Here is an 18,269-nt window from a genome sequence, read left to right on the forward strand (position 1 = left end):
GGTCACCTGTACAGACAGAAGCAAGGAGGCCAGCAAGAAGCAGTGGTCCTCTACGCAGAGTCATGTTCTGGTGGACAAGCTGAAAGGCAGATCTGCACCTAGGTAAATCAGCAAAGCAATCCTGTGTCCAAGTAGTTTTACTTTGTAGAAGTCTTCACAATTATAATTCTCTCCATCCTGGCCAGATGCTCCTGCTAGACATATGAAAGATATAGGCAGATAAAATTCTGAAGTGAGGATAAGAAACAGCAGCATGCTGTAGTCGCAAACACCTCTATCATTCTTCTTGCACGACTGTGACACAACAACCTTTATATTAAGAGGCCCATAATAGGTAAAAATTGCTGATTACAGAGGTATTCACTGGAAGGAGAGCTACCAAGGACTGTCTTCTATTTTCTTAAATATGATACAAAAGTATTTCTTAAAATGATCACAGATTAAAATGAATGACCAGAAAAAGATTCTCAGAAACTCTAGAGAAGTATATTCAAGGGGCCACATGAATTATTTTAAGTAGGAATTCCGAACATTTCACTTTAATGCTATGAATGTAAAAAAGCCACGGCTCAAATTTTGTTTATAAAATTCATTTCTGTAATTACCTAAAAAACAGTTGAAATGCCGATTCTTCCTATTCAGCTTTGTCAATCGGCCAAGAGCAAGCCTTTCAAAAGTATAATTTTTAATATATAATTAATTTTATACTGTATTGGTATATCTATTTTTTAACATGGTAACATCCCAAGATAGCCAGACTTCATGTAATTCTTTTAACACTGTACAATTACCAGATAGTGCCTGCTTCTAACTATAATCTCTATGAAGTTATGAAAATGCTCCTCCATTGAATATTCAGGTTTCACCAAGAAAGTAAACAAATGCAGATTTGTGGGGTTTTTAACGTAATATTCTCACTACTTCCAAGCTAGTTCTGTAATTAATTCTATTTCATTTTTTCCCCAGGAAGCTATATAAATGCAGTAACTATCAAACTTCTTGGACCCAGTTATTTCTTTTCCTTAACGAAAAACTCTCAATGCCTCCTTAAATGCATTTTTACCTAACCTATGGTTACAAGATTTGTGTTTGGTAAAGCTCAGATTCAGCATCTACAAAGCATTAAAATCAAAAAGGAAGATTAATTATTGCAGTTAAATCTATGCCTTTTAGATAAATATTCACACAGACTGTGTGATGCATTCACATACACACAAAGCAAAAGCTACCCACAACTAAACATGTGGAAAAAACCCTCACTGGCATTATTTGTTTGGATTTTCTTCTTTCCCATTGCCAAGCTTCACCTTACTACCTTTCCCAAGGAGCACAAGGATCTTCATCTGAAGATAGCAAACTTTTCAAGACAGCCAGAGAAAAGATTGACTCAACTGAACAATGTCAGCTTCACACATTTTCTACTTCATTTTGAAAAATTTGGATTTAGTAAAGTAATATCATTGAAGTAATATGATTGGATTTAGTAGATGATGTGCTACTTAGCAGGCTGCTTCTGCTAAATCTGACAAATATAGGCCATACTCCGGCTCATGCAAAGGTTGCCAGGTTGCCCTTCCCCCCCGCCTTTTTTTTTTAACATGATTGTAAATTCCTTAGGATTCCGTCATGTTTGCAGATTCTAGCCAAACGTAATAATAATAGTAAGATAAAACCAATCTGAGGTCATTTCATACGTAATTTAATTTTGACCTAAAATTTTAAAGCTATCTTACATACAGTCGCTTCTTTCCTTCTATGCCTAGAATTACTATATATTTAGACAAACTTGGTTTAGTACAATAATTTTTTTATGAAGTACTTCACAAAGTACCTCTACAGCTGTCTAAAACCCTCGTATTTACTATACTAACTGCTACTTCTGTATGTCTATGTGAAGGGGTAAAACAGCAGAACAATCAAGAGGGAAAAAAACCAACCAACACAATCCACTCTGATTGTTCCCTCTATAAAACTCAACATCTGTACTACAGGTTCCTCTTCTGTATTGAAAAAGTCTGCTTGCAAACTGCTCAAGGAAAATTCTGCTGCTTTTTGTGGTAAGCAGCTTGGCAAGGTAACATCATAATCTTTCAGTGTCAGTGGTCCCCTTGAGCTTACAAAGTCTATTAAAATAAATTACATGAAAACTTTTTAATCTTTTTAGGATTTCAATTCTATAGCTTAAGAGGATCAGTACATTCCAGTTTCTTCATAGATTTAAGGAACAGAAGATAGTATACTATTTCAACACCTAATGCTGTCATGACACCTCAATAATTTCTCATTAACTGTGTATTTATACACAAACCACAGAATAACAGGTTACCAGAAGAAAACTGTATGCTTTCTTGTTATCTATTCTAGCTAGATTGCGATGAAATCAACACTTCAGCATCTGCTTGAAAGAGCCATTACATTTGATCTGTAGTAGACAGATGCACAAAACATGACTTAGACAAAAAGGTAAAACATACAGTATTTCATAAAGCTGATACAAAGCTTCTGAAATTAACTCAAGAATGGTATTTTAAGAAAATTCTACCCCACTAACTAAAATGATGTTTTAGTTTTCACTTACTGTGCTATTGAATGACAGCATGAAACAAAGACAGCTGATGAACAAACAGAAATTACACTGTCAGAATACAAAAATTCTATTACTAAGTATTGAAAGAATGAAAACCCTAAATTAAATATAGGAAATTGTAGTTAGTGGTTCTAAGACCTCAAATAATACCTGATACAGATGCTGACTTCACTGGATTGTCAACCTACCAAATCTGCATTGGACTGTTTGATTAAAATGATGTAAGATATGAAACAAAAAAAAAAGAAAAATGTTATACTTTGCATATAACACAAAGGTTGTATGTTCGCCTGAAATCAGCCTATTTTTTTCTAATATTTCTAATTACAAATAAATATCCTGTCTTGTTTATAACTGTAGACCATCACAGCAACAGCCATATTACTACCAATGCTATTTCTCCTCGTGTCCATATCGTAACGTATTTCTCTTGTGTAAGGGCTGTGTAATGCTTGTACCACTGGTCAAAGTAGGATACGGAAAGGCTGTTGGGATTATCTGGAAGAAGGATAAGTAATCAATCCATAATGTTCCCAAGATGAGCATTTCAGTGCATTAATAAAACTGCAAAGCCATCAGAGAGCACATGGAAGTAGCAGACACTGTTCCAAACATGAAATATATCTTTAAAATAACTATAACATGGACAGTGAATGGATAAATGTTCCACAATAATCTTGAAAAAGCCAAACCCCCAAAGATTATTATCATATAGGAATAATTTTACAAATTAATGCACCTGACAGATTTGCAGTGTGTCAGTTATATCTTCCAAATATTCCTCACAGTGTCACTCCTACAACAGTCCATCCAAAATCTATCACTAAGAATGGGAGTAAACAACATTTTGCTGATGGATAGCCACAAAAAACATAAAACAAATTCCATCCTTTCCTGTCCATCCTTGCTGGACACCAAGTCCTTAAGCAAGTACACCCCAAAGGGTTAAGGGGCCCGCTAATAAAACCAACTTTTCTTGGCTCGCTCTCAAGAATGATCGAAGTATAGAATTAGGCCCAGGAGCTCTCTAAAACTTCTTTCCCATTTCCATCCATGTAGAGACAGAGATTCTACCCTCGGTATTCCAATACAGCCACGAACTGTCTGTGATGCCTATCTGGTCCATTTAATTATCTTGCATAAATTAATTTTTTTTCTGCTGTTATTTCTGCTAGATATCAAGGAAGTAGGACACAGGATTAACAAGATTCATGGATTCCCCCACCCCAAGGGCAAAATATCAATAAAATAACAGATTTCTTTTTAGCTGCTTAACTACAATTAGCATCTGAAGCAAAGTACTTTCTGAATCCTTGTAACCAATGTAAGCAAATAAGGCTGGAGAGCTAAAACTATCACCTCATATCTTACGTTGACTAAAAAGCTTGAGAAGCTAAAGCTCACATCCCAAAACTATGTTAAATTGGTATTTCAGTTGACTGAAACCAATAATGGGGCTTTTTATAAATGTAATTCACAAGCTTTAGTTTGTACTTGCATGTTTACAAATTTTAATTTCAGATGAAGAAATCCATCTCACAGAGAGCAATATGAACAGTAAAATAAAGCAAGACACTGCTAGATTCTAGACAGATGTACCACAGCAATGCAGAGCTGCACGGATCCGATTACAGAGAGCATCTTCTGCTGGGCAGTCAAGACTCCCGCTGGGATGGGGAGTACATACACTGGGAAGTTCTACAACAAAACTGTGTTTGTTTCTTATGTGGAGCCTTACAGATACTGCAGGATTATTCCCTCTCAATGCTTCAAACATTTTAATTATCAAAAATTTCAAGCAGAGCATAGCAAGGCACTTAGCAGTTCCATAACATTCCCCCATGCAACATATTCTGTGATTCTTGAATCTGTTGCTCTCCTTACAAGAGCCAAAAGCCGAAGTACAAAGCAACTGCTACAGATTGAAAGTGAATGCCCTTTATCGCTGCTTCTCAGAACTGCACCCAGATCGGCCAGAGATCTAACAGACTACAAGCAAACCCAAGTCTATCTTCTGGAAGGCCACATGTAGTTGCAAAGAAAATCAGGATACACATAGTTCATCCACTCTGTTCAACATCTGTTATTGTTTTATTCGCTCTGACGTAGAGCTAGAAGTAATTGACAGCTTATACATTTTCAAAAGAAGCTTCTATAATTACATTGGTATGCCCTACGGAAACCCTACTGGTTTCTCATAGCAACCTTCAATGACTCAAACAGCTAGCCTTGCTCTTCCCACAAAATCATTAATAATAAGAGAGCTTCGTCATTCTTCAACAGAAGAGCTGATAATGTGACTGGCAGAATTACCATCATCAATGGTAATCCAACAGCTTTATGACATCACATCTCCTGAGAAATGAAGTTTTATGGCAAAAGTACCAGTACCTTGAGTATACAGTAAGGCAGGATTGCTTCTATAAGATCTTTCTCACCACTTACAACACCTTGAAAGCACACATCTCAAAAGTCTTTTCAGCAATGCTGTAATGTAAGTAAGTATGATTCCTGTTGCAACAGATCAGGAAACTAAAGGTACAGGCCTGCAAGACAAGCAAACTGTTCAAAGCAGCCTATGCCACAGAAAGATTTCTTAACCTCTGCTACCGCTACGACCCACTCCAATTTGTCTTCCTAGACCTGTTGTGCCCTCATCCCTCTGTTCACTGCTGGGTGCCTGTCTGACATCTCCTTGTGCAGACCCAGTTTCTTAAAAAATCAGAAAATAAATACTAAAAAAGTGAGGCGTATTCTGTGGCCTTATGGAGCTGGACCAATTCACTGAGGGGTCAAATGATGAGTGTCAAGAGGTGACACAAAGGAGCAGGCAGGACCCACAAGACCTAAGTGCTGGGAAACATTTCACAAACAGCAAGATGTTAGACCAGCTCAGCTGCACCATGGAACCTCCCCATGGGATGGAGCTGGAGCATCCTCCTTAATACTTAAGAGAAAGACAGCATCGAAACAAGAAGCAAGAATTTGCCATTACCGGTGTCCAGTCTGTGCAATGATCCTATCGCCACTGAGTGTGGCTCATCTGATGTCTTCCTGTTTATTTCCACTTTGCTTCAAAAAACTTACATTTTGGATCCACAGGAAAAGCCATAACCAACATTCTGCTTTTTGCTCTTTTTGTTATTTGGGGTTTTTTTGTTATTTGAACATATCTGTCAACATTAGGTGAAACACATTTTGTGTCAAACCACTTTTCCTGCAGTTCACTGCAAATGGATAGTCAGGCCAGGTTAATTCAAAATGATTTACAGTAACCAAGAATAGTTACCATTTCAATCATCAACCAAAGAAACTTGATTTAAATACACAATTTTAATTCAATTTTGCATTTCTACTTCTTTTCTGAAAGACAGCCTGTTACTAGATAGTAACCTTAAACTGATGTTAATCTGCAATTAAACATAGCTTATACCTCCTATTTGATATTTCATTTTTCTAACTTTAATGCTATATAATACATTCACATTTAAGCAATTACATTCTTTAACCAGATATATATTCAGATTGATGATTTTCATATTTGATGTTAAAGAACAATAAATGGTCCTTCTCTTTTTCTGGACCAGATGTTCTGCAAATTGTCACATATGCACCACTGACACACGGTATATACATATGCAACACTGCGAGTACCTACTCTGAAGTGTTCCAAGACCCAGCCTAGAAGAAGTTACCACTGCCAACCGTCAAATCTAATGTCACCAATGTTGCTGCGGATAGCAAAAATAAGTTGCAATATTTTAAAGGATTACATTTTAGGATTATCTTCCAAACCCACAAGTATCAAGTTAGCTTCAAAGGAAACTAGAATTCCATTTACACAAATCCATGTTTTATAAGATTTAGAGAATGTTACTAATAAGATACAACTACACTAGATGTTCTGGATTCATATGCCTCTATTAGTGATGGTTTTAATTTTTTTTTTTTAAATAAAAGGAAGCATTATCTTTAGCTAGTGAACTGAGATGACTTTCTGAAATTATATCACTACATCACTAGAAATAGCCGATCTCAACATCACATTTCATTTTTATTACAGTTTTTAAGTGGAAAACAATCCTTTTCAATTTCTCCTTGAAAAAAAATTATTTGACATAAACTATAGTGAAATAAGCACACACCTTTCCATCTATGCCTACTGAAGAAAATCTATTGCAAGCTGATCTGCCCCTTCAGCAAACTGAATCCAATTATTTACCCAGCAATTTTCCTCATCTCAGTGATATGATGTACTTTTAAAACTTCAGCAAAAAATATTTAAGCAATATATACTCAGACATTAGCAAAGCTAGGTTATTTAAATTTGACAATTTATGCTAAAGGCTACATTTGCTACAACAGACAGACAAAAAGTTCCACTTAAACTCAGTATCTTTTCATATCCATTTTTAGCTGCCCTGTAAATGCTCTTTAACATATTGTAGTAAAAGAAGACTTTTCACTATGGTATTGTCAGAAAGGCTCCTCCTCCATTACGGACCTATATCTGCACTTCCACCACCACACAAGAAGGTCCTGAATCTCAGTTTAAAGGCTGACAATGAAGATAAGACCAAGCTAAAAAGCCAAATTCTAATAAATTGCATGAGGCACAGGCACACGTTCTCTTCTAATCCTTCAGCAGTGGACTGGTGATAGCCTCTACCAAGTACAGCAGGAGAAAACTGTCACATATCAAACTGCCACAGCCAGACTTCACACATTTTGTCTACTACAGCCCTTTAGACTTACTAGTTTTATTTCTTTAAAACTTCAGGAAAAGATAGTCTTCATACATCAAATCTCAACATACACAAGATTTCAGGTGTTTGAATATGGCACGAACACTGTGTATGTCAGGTTCATAACAGAGGAGCTATGCAGAAATCAGTATTTCTTCTTCTCCCCCATTCAAAGCCAGCTATGTAAGCACACATGGGAAGAAAAACTGTCATGGTTATTTGCAAAACCCTGCAGTGTCATATGGCAGCAGCAGGTCAACCTTTAGAAGCTGGCTTGAACCTGACCAGTGACTGATATGCTACCTTCCAGCTGAGCCATCAGGTCACAACAAACATTAATCCCCCTCCTGCGGCTAATGACAGAGCTGGAGGGAATCCCTCTTAAGAGGAAAGCAGAGACACAAGGAGAAAGTTTCCTTTTGGGAAAACGGGGTGAATTAAGGTCATACTGAGAACAGGCAGGTAGTTCACGGGATAAAAGAGCATTAGATTAACATGTGGAATTCACGCAGCTTTATTTTGAAGCCATGATGCTAAAGCTCTTGGGCAAAAGGCCCAAATCAGACTTCAGGCATGGTATCAATTTCCTGGATCGAGTAAACGGGCCAACAGCCTGCACATGCACACTGTAGAGTGTCATCTGCCAACCAGCACAAGGGATGTTTAATTAGCTTAGCAGGGATATAGGGTTTGGGGGAGAGGGGTGGGAGAATCGGTCCTTCAGTCTAGCAACAGCATTTGTAAGACACTTTTACACTAAAAAAAAATTTTTGAAAGCAAACCCAGAAGTTATTGAAGCATTTTTTTATTAGCACACCAATGAAATCTTGAATTATTTAACATCAGAAATTACATGTTCGCAAAATCCACCACGCAAGACAATCCTGTCTCAATAAATTAGATATAAAGTTCACACAGGGAGATAGAAGCATGTTATTAGAAAAACAATGTACAATTAAGCAAAACAGAGTTAAAATGCTGATGAAAAAATTAGGATGGCAGCGATTCCTTTCATATTATGCCCATAAAGACCCAACCGATAGAAGTATACAGTAGGTGTTTGCCTTAAAAAAAAAAACACAGACTGCAAACTTCTGAGAGGAAAGAGAACATGCTAGATTCTTTCCAGCCACATTTTTGGTTATTACTGTAATCATATACCATGACTGGGGCTGGGGGAACAGGACAGGACACAAAAAAAATACCTCTTTGACAACCAATATGCCTGTCTCAACCCAAAACCTGTGCATAATACCAACACCTTTGTTTCATTTTTGTTTCTGCACGACACAAATATCCACCAAAAACAAGCAGTGGAAAGCAGGAAGCAACCTTTCCGGCTGAGCAAGGCCTAGGTTCAGCAAAATACATCTTCATATGCTCAAGCTATGAACACACAATGATACCCTGCTGATTGCAGGTATAACCACAAAGAGCCAGGGCATCTGACTGAAGGATGCTACGACTGTACTATATACAATCAATTTCTACGATAATAAGGATCTAACAAGGTACTGACAATAAACATTTTTTTCTAGCTGAGAAAGCAAGCTGCTGTGTGGCAGCATTTTCAGGCTTTCTACTGACATCATGCTAAGAAAGCAGTCATTGTCCCAAGGCAGATTTAGACTTATCACCAGCATGAGAGAATGTCTTGTTAATAATTAGACTCATCAGTAAGGAATTCAGAATTTAGACTACAAAAAAAGAAAAGAAAAAAAGAGAAAAGAAAAAAAGAATCAAATACAGACTAAACAAACCTACTCTAGGAAAACCTAAGCTTTTGCCCACTTTGTTTGTAAATACCAGAAAAATTCTGCAGAAGATACTCCATGTGAATGGGTTCTAGGGCAAATAACTCACAATTTGAAGCATCATGTTTAAGCCTTTGATCCTTCAAACAGTACAAAGTACAGGACATCTCTATATTAAGTCTGACAACCTCAATACAAGGAGATTATGGCTTTCAGGGCAGTGGCTATATACTGGTTTTTGTCTGAATAGTGTTTTGACCAGAGTTCTGGGCCTGAAATTTTCCAAAACCGTGAACAAAGGTCTTTGGCTGTCAGTTCACAGCAAGCGTGCTGCAAAGTGCACTACATATCCTAATGCTGCCAAACAATCTGTGTACTTCTGTGAGTTTTATTTGGTATGGAAACCAGCATCTCCCACAACTTTTCCCTCCCTATTATCACTTATTTGTACTTTAAAGCAGATGGCTTTGAAACATCCTGCAAGAAAAGCCTGAGGGAGAAGATCTGAGTACTATGGTACAGGCCACTAACAAACACCAGAGTCTGGAGAGCAAAAACGTTAATGGTCTCACTTTAAGGAACTATGCACAGTATCAATCACATAGCCACAGGAGCTTGTCCTGAAAGAAAAACTCAGAAAGGTAGAGGGACAAGGCAAGAAACGTGACAGCATTACCGTCTTTTGATGAACTTAAATCCCTGAGACACCCCTGAATTTACCCAGCTACTCAGAGGTGGCAAGTATACCTCTGAAGACAGAGAATAAGTCTCTCAAAAAATAGGAAGAAAAAAGGTAGGTCAACAAGACACATCACAAAGAGTGGTAAGCAGCTCAAGCTGAGACACTCAGGAAGCCTCACACCACAATCTGAGAAACTATCGAAGAAAATTATGGAAGAATGAAATTTTGTTCCTTGCATTTTTATGATATGTTTCATTTGTTCAGTTACATTTCCAAATAAACATCTGCACCAGAACACTGATAAGCCTCAAAATGAGAAGGAAGGACCTTCTCCACTTTTCTTACTCTTCTCTGTGACCTAAGGTATTTTATATTCGCCTCTTTGCCCTGAAGTACAATTCTACTTTTCACAAGGTCTCTACCTATACCTAGATGCAAGAAAAGAACAGGCCCATTAACACTTGACTACATGAAAGAACCAGCTTCGTACCTGTATCACAAATTAAAGTCTTACTTTCTCTGAAAAGAACACTGTTTTAGTTTAACCTAAGCACCCAACTAAGAAAGTGCTGTGCATTAGTTTAGGCTACATAACCGTAATGCTTAATTCTCGCCTTAATAAATCTATGAAATGCATAAATTATATTTTGCATATTGCATACTACACTGTTCAAACATAAATCTGGGGCATAATAGCTGAGTTAGGTATTAAAGAAAATGATTATAGGAATTAGCAGTCTGTTCTCCAGAAACAATCCCAAACAGGTAGGATGAGACTTTTCAACAAAGAGCATCCCTGCTTTATTCATACTGCTTCAGTAAACACAGACATTGCTAAGGGACTATGAAAATGAAAACTCCCACAACCTCACTCAAAAATATGTGACCAAAAAGCATCTCTATGGATAAACTCTACAGATGTATTTTCTATTACACAGGAGAGAAAGAAAAAAAAAAAATGAACTAAGCTGCTGCATCAGCCTTTCTGTCACAAACACATCCTTACCAATGGATGAACAATATGGACTTGTCATTGCTAACTCCCAAAACTCCCAACACACTGTATTCTGATTTAGCAACACTGTGGGTACCTTTCTGTGATTCACTATTTGCTACAAACAGGTGGAGGAATCTTTCAGCTACAAGACTGCTTTAGTGAGTATGTCTGAACACGTGCCCTACACAGGTACCTCATCCAGGCATGCACTATCATTACTTTGCTGTGTCTGATGGTTTACAGATGTCAAGTGATAGGCCAAGAGTTCACAGTCTCAAGAATCAACAAGAAAACAAAGAAATAAGGAGTCACATAACAGTATTTGCAGCTTAGCCTGTCCTATTTCAGTCCTATCTTCTTCTGCAACTTTCTTAGTTTAACCTTTACCTATCCTAATCGTCTTCAGCTGAGTGAACATTTGACTCATTTCCAACTGCTTAATGATTTTTTCTAACATGACCCTGAACTTTGAACCTTTTATCCTGCATCCTAGAAGTGCTCTTCTAGCTTCTGTGATCCTGGAAGTAGGAAAACAGCATTATTCCCATTTTACTGCTGAGTAAAAGACAATTAAGCATCTCAAGGCAATACAGAAGCTCACGGTAGAACTGGGAGAAGTACAGGAATTCTAAATCCTCATCTGCTGCTGCAATCAACTAATGCACAGCAAAAATATAAACCAAATGTAACTTAACTTAGACTGGCACAGGTTCATTTAAAAAACAAAACTAGCATTTTATCAGAACACTCATCTATATGGGAATGCAGCTGGGTTTCAGTATGTTGTATTTATATAGCAGCAACCTCCTACAGCCTATTTCACCTTTCCAACCCCAAGGCCCCACTCGAGTAAACACCAAACAAGCACAGGCAGAACTTCGAACACACTAGGAATTATTGAAATACCTGAGGTTATCTGACGGATAAGCTGGGCTTCCCTTACACGGATGATTCTGAAATCTGATCCAGAGGATACATACACTTATCTATTAGGAAGAACTGGAAAAGATGCCAAAATTCATTAGATTTCTCTAATGAAGGTAAAACTCCAAAACATCAAAATTAAGTGAAAACAGAACAGAACCCTTTTCTAAAAATAGATCTTGCTGTGCAGCCAAGTATGTCTGCGTGCAATTGTTATTTACTTTTAGGCTGGGGCAATTTTCCAGATAGATTTTTAGATCAGTTAACATAATGAGGTGCTTTAAAACAATACAAAATCCCCAAGATTTCTTTCCTGACTACATGTGCTATTAAGATGTAGAGGGAACAAGGAAGCAATAACAAAACACAGTCTCACCTAGCATACCACAAAACTGCGCAATTGTAAATCTCAATGAAAGCAAAGACAGTAACAATAGCAGCATCCTGGAAATAGGGTCACAACCCTTAACCAGAAAGACTGGAACAAACTGTCCTAACCATTGTTAAAAAACAAAACAAAAAAAAAAAAAACAACCAATAAAAAAAACCCCACAAATTAAAACAAAAGCAAACAAAACACCAAACAACAAAAAAAGTTCAAAAAATACACCACATCCCCTAAAAACACCAGTCTAATCAAGGACAAACTGAAAGAAGCCATGTACTCTTTAGTATGTTCTCCAGTACTTTCACCATTCAACCTGCATCACCTCAGGCCTATTGTTATCAGCCCACACATGAGGAGGTGCACTCAAAAATGTCATTTAAGGCAATCAAAATACAAACAGAACTGAGCATCATAAGCATTTAAAGGTCTTTCATTCAGTGCTTCCACACTACTCCTACCTGTGAAGAAGGCAAAACCCCAAACCTCTCAAGATACTCCAAGGGAGAAAAGTCATTCCAAGTGCTTGAGCAATGGTTAGGCTCAGAAAGCAATGCATTTTTAGTCTACCCAATAAATCAAAGTAGAAGTAAAGGTAAGTGAAAACAAACCCACAGTTGCACATCAGAAATGTCACTCGCCATCAGCCATAATATTTAACAAAACTGTGACAACATAGCTGGAGGCGAATCAATATGATCCAAATCCTCACAACACATCTATCCCATTATATCTTCTTTAACCAAAAATGGACAGCCAGTAGCAGATGTACTCACGGAGACACTATAAAAATAGTATCATTTACCATACAAAGGTCACTTGATTGTTTTAGGAGAGTTTTCATTCGCTGCCCAACATAAAGCAAATGGTGGTCATCACTTGGTTTTCACATTCATCCTTGGATGACAAGGAAGCACACGGATTCAAAGCCAAACGAAGGAACTTTCCCAGAATTTCTGGAGTTTCAATGAGCAATGCTATTCTAAAAGCACCAAGGGCTCATTCTGGCACCACAGCACTAGACAATTAAATCACAAATATTTTCTCTCCAAACCAACTAGAAGCTTCCTCACACCAGAAGTATTTAAACACAACTCCAAAGGGGGAAGGGGAAGACTGAATTAAGTAACTATCCAACTTTTTGAATATAAACTCCCTACGACAGTGACAAAAGACTTTACTGTTGCATCTCGTGAAAACAGGACACTATCTTCTATGAAATCTTTCAGCATTACTAGTCACTTTTAGCCCAGAACAACCACTAATCAGGTCATCTGCTCTCTGTATTAATAACAATTGCAAAGCTACCAACACAGTACTGAAAACGAAACTGTATTGTAAAAATTTTCCATATAATCTTATTCCTCATCTCCCAAGCCACATCATCATTCTCTAATCAGTGGTCTCTCATTTAAATCTTTGGAAGAAAAAGCAATTTCCAATTCCTTTATTAATAAAAAAAAAGTACTTAAGCTTCTGGTAATACAAGGGAGGGATTAATACCGTACAGACCTACTCCTAGCACTAGGACTGAGCTCAAATTACACTTTTTTATACAGTATATTTTCCTCAACCTTATTACAGGTCCAGTGAACAGACTTTCCAATTCAAAAATTCTCTCAGCAATACTGGGAAATAACGTATACTGGATTTCATACATGTTTGGGTTATTCTACTGGTATAAAGGAAAAACAAATGACTCCTCAGCAGGCTGTCAAAATCTGGAAGGAATCCACCTCTGTAAGACCTGTAACTCAGAGGAAGAGGACTTTATCACTTAATCCTATGATATACATTTGCTTTTAATATAACCCTGTTGGTGCACTGAAGTTTTTGTTGTTGAGAGACTAACTATTGCTCATATTGGTCTATTATAATTCATAATAGGGCTTACTAGAGGTATCTCCAAAAGAACCACATTCCTTCTCCCATCTCTCTAACCTAACCTCCCCCCAGCCCCTTCACATCTTCATCTCCGCTTCAGAAAAACTGCAAATGGTTTGGTTCCAAATCACATACCTGTAACATGAGCTGGTTTAATTTTATCTCTTGGTCATTCATGCAAGATAGCAGATTTTCACTGCATAGCTTCCCATGTCATTTTAAGATTCAAATACATTTATTTAAATCTCTCTCCTAGAATTCAACCACTTTCATTGCTTCACCTAAATAAATTCATAAAGAATTACCAGACAATAGGAGCTGCTGCCCCATTTTCTGTTCTGACAAATTAAAAATACATACATATATACATATATATATATGTACATTCCCATAAACGATCCTTTGCCTTAGGCATCAAACATCTTTAAAGATCTGCCTACAAACCCTACCACTCAAGATGAGGAATCCATGCCAGGGATAAGTCCATACCAAACTGGAAACGTCCTCAGCAGTCTCCAGAGTAACCCAAGTCTGGAAAGGCAAATCAAGCCCATTTGATTTATATCACTGTTTCTTTACGGATGAAGTGAAAGTTCCGGTATTGACTGTAGGAAAGAGCCATTTCCTTTACACACTGTTCTGCTTCCACGTTATTCAGGAATGCCTTACATCTTCTTTTGGATAAACATATGATAAAGATGAGCGTAATACCTGTCCTCTGCTATTCAACTACAGAAACTTCACAACAAAATCTCAATATAAACTTTCTTCATTCTTATGAACAATTACAAACTTGGCAATTACTTTTCAAAAGCAAGCTTTTTATGCTCATGTTTCTACAGACACAATTCATATACAGGGATGAACACCACAGTCTTCACAAAAAGATACACTGCCAAGAGCAAAACTGGCTATAAGCAGTTCTAGGGTTCTGTTTTAAGAGAAATGCAAAGCGTAAACAAACTGGACATTACTGAAATGGAGAAGATTTTATGTAGAGTTTTTTTATATTTCTCAGTAAGAAAGGCCTGGTATTCCATATGTACACCTCAAGCACTCAACTTCAATTATAAAAGTTTCGTATCAAATTTCACAAATTAAAAATAACAGGATTTTTTACCATGCAAAACAAAAGGAGTGGAGGATCGTAACTGTTAAGCTGGCAACAGCCTAACTAAAAATTGACAATTATACTTCCATTATTCTTATGTCACAGGATGCCGCAGATGCTACAGCTATCAAGTGTTCAAAAAGAGATTGCATAAATTCACCACAACTGTTAAAAACCATATTATTAAATACCAAATCATCTGCCCAGAGACTCCTAAACTGCATCCTGTTAGAAGCCAGCGATACTTCTCTTCAGAAGTTCAGCTATTTGCACACCCTATGATATTCTCCCTTAGGCATCTGCTATCATTCACCGTTAAAAACAAGATACCGATGTAGAAACACCTTTGGTCTGAGCTGATAGATCATCCTTAGGTCTGCGGTTTTGTGCCTGGGAAAAGGCAGGTAAAATATCCAAAGCTAGTTCAACACCTACACTGTTCAATTCCCTCCTTTCCAAACACTATGTAGGGCACTTGTATGGCAGCCAAGATATTTATATAGTAACAGTTCTTAACATACTTGCATCACTCACGAGAGCTGGGGAAGACACCACGAATATATAACCCTCGCTCCTTCTCCCTTAGCTGAAATCGCTCCCCCTTTCAAGTTTTATTTAACACTTAAAATAGCTTTATGAGTAACATTTCTGATATTTTTATAGAACATTAACTATTATCTACAGGCTGTATGATCTCCAAGACAGGATTTGTGTTAGTCAATCTCCCTTTTGTATATTTTATTCAGATTTTAGACAGGTAGATCTTTGGGGTTTTGTTTCATTTTTCAGTTATTTACAACTGAAAGGATTTCCTGGAATCATTCCACCATGCCATTAGAATAAGGAGATCTGTTCCTTATCAAGCCCAGGCAACAATAACACTGCTAGTAATGCCTGGCTGCTCAGCAAACCAGGGTTCCCACTATACTAAATACAGCACCCAGAACAGGATAAAAGTGAGACCACTCTCTCCCTCTAACAATTCAAGAATTTTGTTAGGTGTTGTCTTTCTCCAACTAAAGAAGCCTCCTGTGGACTGTGATCCATCACAATTACCGCAGACAGCCAACCTTTGTTTTTCGCAGTAACTTTATTTGCTACTTATCTTTAAAAACACTGCTCTTCTATTGCATTCCTAATACACAGAGATTATCTTTTTTCATATTGTGTGCAACATTTCTGGCTCCTTTCTATGTCTTTCATCTGCTTAAATGGTGCCAGGTACCACTGGTGAAGTATTTGCAGTAATTTTCTTTGAATGGCTATGTGAATGGGTTTGGCCTTCTTCCAAAATTTACCTTGCAATTATTCTTCAAACTAATGAAACAAGAGATGTATGATTTTATTTAGAAATTAGTTTAGCTGCAAGAGATTTGCTTCAACAAATATTTGATGAGAAGAGTGTCTTCAAAGGAGAGCAATCTATTCCATTGCATGTACAAAGCAGAGGAAGAACTGATAGGATGGATTGATATTAGTTCTGAGAAATGCTAGATCTTTATATTCTAATGGGAGAATTAATCTTCACACTCGTGCTTTGAGGAATACTTCACAGCAGGCAAGGATGTTGGGAGACTATTCAAACCCAGGGTACTAGGAAAGTGTATGACTACCAGCTGGGCCTTCTAGCTCTGAAACTATGCAGAAAGCAACAATCAAATGATTCAGGACTTCCACGCTACACAAACAGCCCAGCTTTCCAGTGGGAGGTTCTCCAGGCCAGCCTGGATATATTACAGCTATCATGGATAAGATGTGCAGCTGAGGAATACTAAGGTCTTTCATGGGTATAAGCACAAACCAAAATTCCTATCACAGACCATTTAAAAGATACTAAAGTTTTAAGTACTGTAAATCGATGTAAACAAAGGCATTAGTTTAAAATCACACAACACAGAAATAACGGATCAAATACAAAAGCATGGATCAAAACAAAAAGTCACACAAAAACAACGAACACAGAAATAGGCAGAAAAACTTCTTTTTGAAACTGGTCATCTCAGAACATTTCCTCCCGAACCTTTCTTCCAAATAATCGGGATCCACATAGATCTAACTGAAGTCCAGATGCTAGCCTGGAACAAGCAGGCATTGCTTCTACAGAGAGTCAACTGAAATCACTGACTACTCCTGCAAGACTGCTGGCAAACATTTCATTACAGTAGGTAAGCCTTCATCCCCTTTAATAAAAGGTTTACGACTAAGATCTAAGTTATACGAGCTCATGTTTCTCAACATCATTACACTATGTGGGAATACAGGTCCCATACTATTTAGTATATAGTATACTGCATGGCTCCCAAATTGTAATCCTTCCATTACATACATTTCCTAACTTGTATTTTATCTCTAAATGACAATGCTTTAACGTATTGTCTTGAATTGAAAACAAAATACATGGTGTTCTGTCCTATTTTACAAAATACCAACCCAGTAGAAGACCTCAAGTCTTAAACTAAGCTATTAAAATTTACCAATATTATGATTAGTGATCATCATCTGCAAACCCCAACTGACAGAGGTGGTTGGAAAACAACAATTTAAGGGTGGGTACTTCACACCTCTAACATCAGTGTTCTGCTACCAGACACGTTACAAAAATGGGACACCAAAGGTGATTGGAACCACCAGTTCCACTCAGAAAAATGAAATGCGAGATTCCATACCATTTATAGCAGCTCTGCATACAAACACACTTTTTTTCCCCTGTTAAATATCAAGAGACATCAGTACAAACTCCCTTAGCAGTCAAGCTCCGCAGTAACTGACCCAGACATGCACCATTACTACTCTGACGACCTTAACAGAAACTGTTCTGAATCGTTCTCTAACTCATCAGTGAATTTGGTTAAGCCTTCAGCAAGGTCTCTTCTGACACCAATAAGAGACATCTGTCCTACTTAAAGCGCAGACTTCCAACCTTGGTATGGATGGTAAATCAATAAACAACCTCAGGCATCATTAATGACATAAAAATGCTGCAACAGAAAAACTGTACAAAACAGAAAGGTGAGTTTGTGGGTTTCATTGTAGAAGAAAATTAAATCAAAAATCTGATTTTATTGTTAGACCTTCTTAGAAAGTTTCTTACAGTGATCACAGGCAGACAATGATCTCTTTATGAGCACCAGATAAGATGAGAATAATTACCCTTAGATAAGGAGAGAATAATTACACTGAATTCTTTTGCAAGGTGCTTT

The 18,269-nt window shown here is 37.3% G+C and overlaps 1 protein-coding gene across 7 annotated transcripts in view; it reads right to left on the bottom strand.

Moving 5' to 3' along the window:
• Positions 1–18,269, bottom strand: part of TULP4 (TUB like protein 4) — a 177,792-nt gene that overhangs the window by 140,489 nt on the left and 19,034 nt on the right. The window contains exon 2 of one of the 7 annotated variants that reach the window (XM_037391554.1): positions 7–194. The exons of 4 other annotated variants lie outside the window; for them this stretch is intronic. The gene's annotated coding sequence lies outside the window, so the exon portion shown is untranslated. Of the gene's footprint in view, positions 1–6; positions 3,944–11,671; positions 11,852–18,269 lie in introns of those variants that run through there. 2 more of the 7 variants (XM_037391556.1, XM_037391553.1) reach the window with 2 other exon arrangements.

Source organism: Falco rusticolus, chromosome 6, assembly GCF_015220075.1.
Source record: "Falco rusticolus isolate bFalRus1 chromosome 6, bFalRus1.pri, whole genome shotgun sequence".
In the NCBI taxonomy this organism is placed as follows: Eukaryota; Metazoa; Chordata; class Aves; order Falconiformes; family Falconidae; genus Falco; species Falco rusticolus.